Source organism: Cygnus atratus, unplaced genomic scaffold (genome assembly GCF_013377495.2).
Source record: "Cygnus atratus isolate AKBS03 ecotype Queensland, Australia unplaced genomic scaffold, CAtr_DNAZoo_HiC_assembly HiC_scaffold_273, whole genome shotgun sequence".
Lineage (NCBI taxonomy): Eukaryota > Metazoa > Chordata > Aves > Anseriformes > Anatidae > Cygnus > Cygnus atratus.
The window spans coordinates 3,317-11,983 of record NW_026109865.1 but is presented as its reverse complement, the minus strand read 5'-3'; the positions used below and the strand labels follow the sequence as shown (position 1 = coordinate 11,983).

Here is an 8,667-nt window from a genome sequence, read left to right as displayed (position 1 = left end):
CCCTAACCCTAACCCTAAGGATCTAACCCGAACGGATCTAACCCTAAGGAATCTAAACCTAATCCTAACCCTAACGGATTTAACCCTAACGGATCTAACCCTAACCCTAACGGATCTAACCCTAACCCTAACCCTAACGGATCTAACCCTAACCCTAACGGATCTAACCCAAACCGTAACCCTAACGGATCTAACCCTAACGGATCTAAACCTAACCCTAACGGATCTAACCCTAACCCTAACCCTAACAGATCTAACCCTAACGGATCTAACCCTAACGGATCTAACCCTAACCCTAACGGATCTAACCCTAACGGATCTAACCCTAACCCTAACCCTAACGGATCTAACCCTAACCCTAACGGATCTAACCCTAACCCTAACCCTAATGGATCTAACCCTAACCCTAACGGATCTAGCCCTAACGGATCTAACCCTAACGGATCTAAACCTAACCCTAACGGATCTAACCCTAACCCTAATGGATCTAACCCTAACGGATCTAACCCGAACGGATCTAACCCTAACGGATCTAACCCTAACCCTAACGGATCTAACCCTAACCCTAACCCTAACGGATCTAAACCTAACCCTAACGGATCTAGCCCTAACGGATCTAACCCTAACGGATCTAAACCTAACCCTAACGGATCTAACCCTAACCCTAACGGATCTAACCCTAACGGATCTAACCGTAACCCTATACGGATCTAACCCTAACCCTAACCATAACGGATCTAACCCTAACCCTAACGGACCTAGCCCTAACGGATCTAACCCTAACGGATCTAACCCTAACCCTAACGGATCTAACCCTAACGGATCTAACCCTAACGTAACGGATCTAACCCTAACCCTAACGGATCTAACTCTAACCCTAACGAATCTAACCCTAACCCTAACGGATCCAACCCTAACGGATCTAACCCAAACCCTAACGGATCTAACCCTAACGGATCTAACCCTAACCCTAACGGATCTAACCCTAACCCTAACCCTAACGGATCTAACCCTAACGGATCTAACCCTAACCCTAACGGATCTAACCCTAACCCTAACCCTAAAGGATCTAACCCTAACCCTAACGGATCTAACCCTAACGGATCTAACCATTACCCTAACGGATCTAACCCTAACGGATCTAACCGTAACGGATCTAAACCTAACCCTAACCCTAACGGATCTAACCCTAACGGATCTAACCCTAACCCTAACGGATCTAACCATAACCCTAACGGATCTAACCCTAACGAATCTAACCCTAACCCTAACGGATCTAACCGTAACGGATCTAACCCTAACCCTAACCCTAACGGATCTAACCCTAACGGATCTAACCCTAACCCTAACGGATCTAACCCTAACGGATCTAACCCTAACGGATCTAACCCTAACGTAACGGATCTAACCCTAACCCTAACGGATCTAACTCTAACCCTAACGAATCTAACCCTAACCCTAACGGATCCAACCCTAACGGATCTAACCCAAACCCTAACGGATCTAACCCTAACGGATCTAACCCTAACCCTAACGGATCTAACCCTAACCCTAACCCTAACGGATCTAACCCTAACGGATCTAACCCTAACCCTAACGGATCTAACCCTAACCCTAACCCTAACGGATCTAACCCTATACCCTAACGGATCTAACCCTAACGGATCTAACCCTTACCCTAACGGATCTAACCCTAACGGATCTAACCGTAACGGATCTAAACCTAACCCTAACCCTAACGGATCTAACCCTAACGGATCTAACCCTAACCCTAACGGATCTAACCATAACCCTAACGGATCTAACCCTAACGAATCTAACCCTAACCCTAACGGATCTAACCGTAACGGATCTAACCCTAACCCTAACCCTAACGGATCTAACCCTAACGGATCTAACCCTAACCCTAACGGATCTAACCCTAACGGATCTAACCCTAACGGATCTAACCCTAACGAATCTAACCCTAACCCTAACGGATCTACCGTAACGGATCTAACCCTAACCCTAACCCTAACGGATCTAACCCTAACGGATCTAACCCTAACGGATCTAACCCTAACCCTAACGGATCTAACCCTCACGGATCTAACCCTAACGGATCTAACCCTAACGGATCTAACCCAAACCCTAACGGATCTAACTCCAACCCTAACGAATCTAACCCTAACCCTAACCCTAACGGATCTAACCCTAACCCTAACGAATCTAACCCTAACCCTAACAGATCTAACCCTAACGGATCTAACCCTAACCCTAACCCTAACGGATCTAACCCTAACCCTAACGGATCTAACCCTAACCCTAACCCTAACGGATCTAACCCTAACTCTAACGGATCTAACCCTAACGGATCTAAACCTAACCCTAACGGATCTAACCCTAACCCTAACCCTAATGGATCTAGCCCTAACGGATCTAACCCTAACGGATCTAACCCTAACCCTAACGGATCTAACCCTAACCCTAACCCTAACGGATCTAACCCTAACCCTAACGGATCTAGCCCTAACGGATCTAACCCTAACGGATCTAAACCTAACCCTAACGGATCTAACCCTAACCCTAACGGATCTAACCCTAACGGATCTAACCCTAACCCTAACGGATCTAGCCCTAACCCTAACGGATCTAACTCTAACCCTAACGAATCTAACCCTAACCCTAACGGATCTAACCCTAACGGATCTAACCCTAACCCTAACGGATCTAACCCTAACGGATCTAACCCAAACCCTAACGGATCTAACCCTAACGGATCTAACCCTAACCCTAACGGATCTAACCCTAACCCTAACGGATCTAACCCTAACCCTAACCCTAACGGATCTAACCCTAACCCTAACGGATCTAACCCTAACGGATCTAACCCTAACCCTAACGGATCTAACCCTAACCCTAACCCTAACGGATCTAACCCTAACCCTAACGGATCTAACCCTAGCCCTAACCCTAACGGATCTAACCCTAACGGATCTAACCCAAACCCTAACGGATCTAACTCTAACCCTAACGAATCTAACCCTAACCCTAACCCTAACGGATCTAACCCTAACGGATCTAACCCTAACCCTAACCCTAACGGATCTAACCCGAACGGATCTAACCCTAACGGATCTAACCCTAATCCTAACCCTAACGGATCTAACCCTAACGGATCTAACCCTAACCCTAACGGATCTAACCCTAACCCTAACCCTAACGGATCTAACCCTAACCCTAACGGATCTAACCCAAACCGTAACCCTAACGGATCTAACCCTAACTCTAACGGATCTAACCCTAACGGATCTAAACCTAACCCTAACGGATCTAACCCGAACCCTAACCCTAACGGATCTAAACCTAACCCTAACGGATCTAACCCTAACCCTAACCCTAACGGATCTAACCCTAACGGATCTAACCCTAACGCATCTAAACCTAACCCTAACCCTAACGGATCTAACCCTAACGGATCTAACCCTAACCCTAACGGATCTAGCCCTAACCCTAACGGATCTAACTCTAACCCTAACGAATCTAACCCTAACCCTAACGGATCTAACCCTAACGGATCTAACCCAAACCCTAACGGATCTAAATCTAACCCTAACGGATCTAACCCTAACGGATCTAACCCTAACCCTAACGGATCTAACCCTAACCCTAACCCTAACGGATCTAACCCTAACGGATCTAACCCTAACCCTAACGGATCTAACCCTAACCCTAACGGATCTAACCCTAACCCTAACCCTAACGGATCTAACCCTAACCCTAACGGATCTAACCCTAACGGATCTAACCCTAACCCTAACGGATCTAACCCTAACCCTAACGGATCTAACCCTAACCCTAACCCTAACGGATCTAACCCTAACCCTAACGGATCTAACCCTATCCCTAACCCTAACGGATCTAACCCTAACGGATCTAACCCTAACCCTAACGGATCTAACTCTAACCCTAACGAATCTAACCCTAACCCTAACCCTAACGGATCTAACCCTAACGGATCTAACCCTAACCCTAACCCTAACGGATCTAACCCTAACGGATCTAACCCTAACGGATCTAACCCTAATCCTAACCCTAACGGATCTAACCCTAACGGATCTAACCCTAACCCTAACGGATCTAACCCTAACCCTAACCCTAACGGATCTAACCCTAACGGATCTAACCCTAACCCTAACCCTAACGGATCTAACCCTAACCCTAATGGATCTAGCCCTAACGGATCTAACCCTAACGGATCTAAACCTAACCCTAACGGATCTAACCCTAACCCTAACGGATCTAACCCTAACGGATCTAACCCTAACCCTAACGGATCTAACCCTAACCCTAACCCTAACGGATCTAACCCTAACCCTAACGGATCTAGCCCTAACGGATCTAACCCTAACGGATCTAACCCTAACCCTAACGGATCTAACCCTAACGGATCTAACCCTAACGTAACGGATCTAACCCTAACCCTAACGGATCTAACTCTAACCCTAACGAATCTAACCCTAACCCTAACGGATCCAACCCTAACGGATCTAACCCAAACCCTAACGGATCTAACCCTAACGGATCTAACCCTAACCCTAACGGATCTAACCCTAACCCTAACCCTAACGGATCTAACCCTAACGGATCTAACCCTAACCCTAACGGATCTAACCCTAACCCTAACCCTAACGGATCTAACCCTAACCCTAACGAATCTAACCCTAACGGATCTAACCCTTACCCTAACGGATCTAACCCTAACGGATCTAACCGTAACGGATCTAAACCTAACCCTAACCCTAACGGATCTAACCCTAACGGATCTAACCCTAACCCTAACGGATCTAACCCTAACCCTAACGGATCTAACCCTAACGAATCTAACCCTAACCCTAACGGATCTAACCGTAACTGATCTAACCCTAACCCTAACCCTAACGGATCTAACCCTAACGGATCTAACGCTAACCCTAACGGATCTAACCCTAACGGATCTAACCCTAACGAATCTAACCCTAACCCTAACGGATCTAACCGTAACGGATCTAACCCTAACCCTAACCCTAACGGATCTAACCCTAACGGATCTAACCCTAACGGATCTAACCCTAACCCTAACGGATCTAACCCTCACGGATCTAACCCTAACGGATCTAACCCTAACGGATCTAACCCTAACCCTAACGGATCTAACCCTAACCCTAACGGATCTAACCCTAACGGATCTAACCCTAACCCTAACGGATCTAACCCTAACCCTAACGGATCTAACCCTAACCCTAACCCTAACGGATCTAACCCTAACCCTAACGGATCTAACCCTAGCCCTAACCCTAACGGATCTAACCCTAACGGATCTAACCCAAACCCTAACGGATCTAACTCTAACCCTAACGAATCTAACCCTAACCCTAACCCTAACGGATCTAACCCTAACGGATCTAACCCTAACCCTAACCCTAACGGATCTAACCCGAACGGATCTAACCCTAACGGATCTAACCCTAATCCTAACCCTAACGGATCTAACCCTAACGGATCTAACCCTAACCCTAACGGATCTAACCCTAACCCTAACCCTAACGGATCTAACCCTAACCCTAACGGATCTAACCCAAACCGTAACCCTAACGGATCTAACCCTAACTCTAACGGATCTAACCCTAACGGATCTAAACCTAACCCTAACGGATCTAACCCGAACCCTAACCCTAACGGATCTAAACCTAACCCTAACGGATCTAACCCTAACCCTAACCCTAACGGATCTAACCCTAACGGATCTAACCCTAACGCATCTAAACCTAACCCTAACCCTAACGGATCTAACCCTAACGGATCTAACCCTAACCCTAACGGATCTAGCCCTAACCCTAACGGATCTAACTCTAACCCTAACGAATCTAACCCTAACCCTAACGGATCTAACCCTAACGGATCTAACCCAAACCCTAACGGATCTAACTCTAACCCTAACGGATCTAACCCTAACGGATCTAACCCTAACCCTAACGGATCTAACCCTAACCCTAACCCTAACGGATCTAACCCTAACGGATCTAACCCTAACCCTAACGGATCTAACCCTAACCCTAACGGATCTAACCCTAACCCTAACGGATCTAACCCTAACGGATCTAACCCTAACCCTAACGGATCTAACCCTAACCCTAACGGATCTAACCCTAACCCTAACCCTAACGGATCTAACCCTAACCCTAACGGATCTAACCCTATCCCTAACCCTAACGGATCTAACCCTAACGGATCTAACCCTAACCCTAACGGATCTAACTCTAACCCTAACGAATCTAACCCTAACCCTAACCCTAACGGATCTAACCCTAACGGATCTAACCCTAACCCTAACCCTAACGGATCTAACCCTAACGGATCTAACCCTAACGGATCTAACCCTCAGGATCCTAACCCTAACGGATCTAACCCTAACGGATCTAACCCTAACCCTAACGGATCTAACCCTAACCCTAACCCTAACGGATCTAACCCTAACGGATCTAACCCTAACCCTAACCCTAACGGATCTAACCCTAACCCTAACGGATCTAGCCCTAACGGATCTAACCCTAACGGATCTAAACCTAACCCTAACGGATCTAACCCTAACCCTAACGGATCTAACCCTAACGGATCTAACCCTAACCCTAACGGATCTAACCCTAACCCTAACCCTAACGGATCTAACCCTAACCCTAACGGATCTAGCCCTAACGGATCTAACCCTAACGGATCTAACCCTAACGTAACGGATCTAACCCTAACCCTAACGGATCTAACTCTAACCCTAACGAATCTAACCCTAACCCTAACGGATCCAACCCTAACGGATCTAACCCAAACCCTAACGGATCTAACCCTAACGGATCTAACCCTAACCCTAACGGATCTAACCCTAACCCTAACCCTAACGGATCTAACCCTAACGGATCTAACCCTAACCCTAACGGATCTAACCCTAACCCTAACCCTAACGGATCTAACCCTAACCCTAACGAATCTAACCCTAACGGATCTAACCCTTACCCTAACGGATCTAACCCTAACGGATCTAACCGTAACGGATCTAAACCTAACCCTAACCCTAACGGATCTAACCCTAACGGATCTAACCCTAACCCTAACGGATCTAACCCTAACCCTAACGGATCTAACCCTAACGAATCTAACCCTAACCCTAACGGATCTAACCGTAACTGATCTAACCCTAACCCTAACCCTAACGGATCTAACCCTAACGGATCTAACGCTAACCCTAACGGATCTAACCCTAACGGATCTAACCCTAACGAATCTAACCCTAACCCTAACGGATCTAACCGTAACGGATCTAACCCTAACCCTAACCCTAACGGATCTAACCCTAACGGATCTAACCCTAACGGATCTAACCCAAACCCTAACGGATCTAACTCTAACCCTAACGAATCTAACCCTAACCCTAACCCTAACGGATCTAACCCTAACGGATCTAACCCTAACCCTAACTGATCTAACCCTAACGGATCTAACCCTAACGGATCTAACCCTAACGGATCTAAGCCTAACGGATCTAACCCTAACCCTAACGGATCTAACCCTAACGGATCTAACCCTAACCCTAACGAATCTAACCCTAACCCTAACCCTAACGGATCTAATCCTAACGGATCTAACCCTAACCCTAACGGATCTATCCCTAACCCTAACGGATCTAACCCTAACCCTAACCCTAACGGATCTAACCCTAACCCTAACGGATCTAACCCTAACGGATCTAACCGTAACGGATCTAACCCTAACGGATCTAACCCTTACCCTAACGGATCTAACCCTAACGGATCTAACCGTAACGGATCTAACCCTAACGGATCTAACCCTAACGGATCTAACCCTAACCCTAACGGATCTAACCCTCACGGATCTAACCCTAACGGATCTAACCCTAACGGATCTAACCCTAACCCTAACTGATCTAACCCTAACGGATCTAACCCTAACGGATCTAACCCTAACCCTAACCCTAACGGATCTAACCCTAACCCTAAACCAGTCTTCGACGGCGGGTGCGCCCGGTCGTTGCCGAGCTCCGGGTAGACATGGCCACCCCAACGAGGCAGGGGGGGGGTTGGCCGGTAGACCTGGCGGCTCCCGTCGGAGCGAGGCGCGAGCCCGCGTCTGTGTGCCGCGTGGACGAGTCGGAGGGAGGCGCGCGTCTGCGTCCTCGGCTGTCCCGTGGAGAGCCGGCAGCCGGGCTCTTACTTACCTGGCAGGGCTCTTACTTACCTGGCAGGGGAGTCCCCATGATCAGGCAGGTGGTTTTCCCAGGGCGAGGCTCATCCCCTGCACCCCGGGTGTGCTGACCCCTGCGATTTCCCCAAATGCGGGAAACTCGACTGCATAATTTGTGGTAGTGGGGGACTGCGTTCGCGCTTATTTCCACTTGCCGAGGCGACCGGCTCCGGGGCAGACGCGTGCTGCAGCGGAGCGCGGGATCGGGACAGGCAGGGCTATTTTTCGGGCATCGAGCCTACGTGAGGGAGCCGCCAGGCACCGGCAGCCCTCGTGAGGGAGGCTGACGAGGCGCAGGCGGAGCCAGCAGCGTCAGCGACAGCGTCAGCGGCGGGCCTTTTAAATCGGGCACCACTGTCATTTCAGACACCACTTGCCGAGGCGACCGGCTCCGGG

At 48.3% G+C, this 8,667-nt stretch overlaps 1 non-coding gene across 1 annotated transcript; it reads left to right on the top strand.

Moving 5' to 3' along the window:
* The first annotated feature begins 8,257 nt into the window (after nt 1-8,257).
* On the top strand, nt 8,258-8,421 carry LOC118261392 (U1 spliceosomal RNA). The gene has a single exon (XR_004782387.1). It is a non-coding gene; the product is annotated as a U1 spliceosomal RNA (small nuclear RNA).
* Nucleotides 8,422-8,667: the final 246 nt, after the last annotated feature.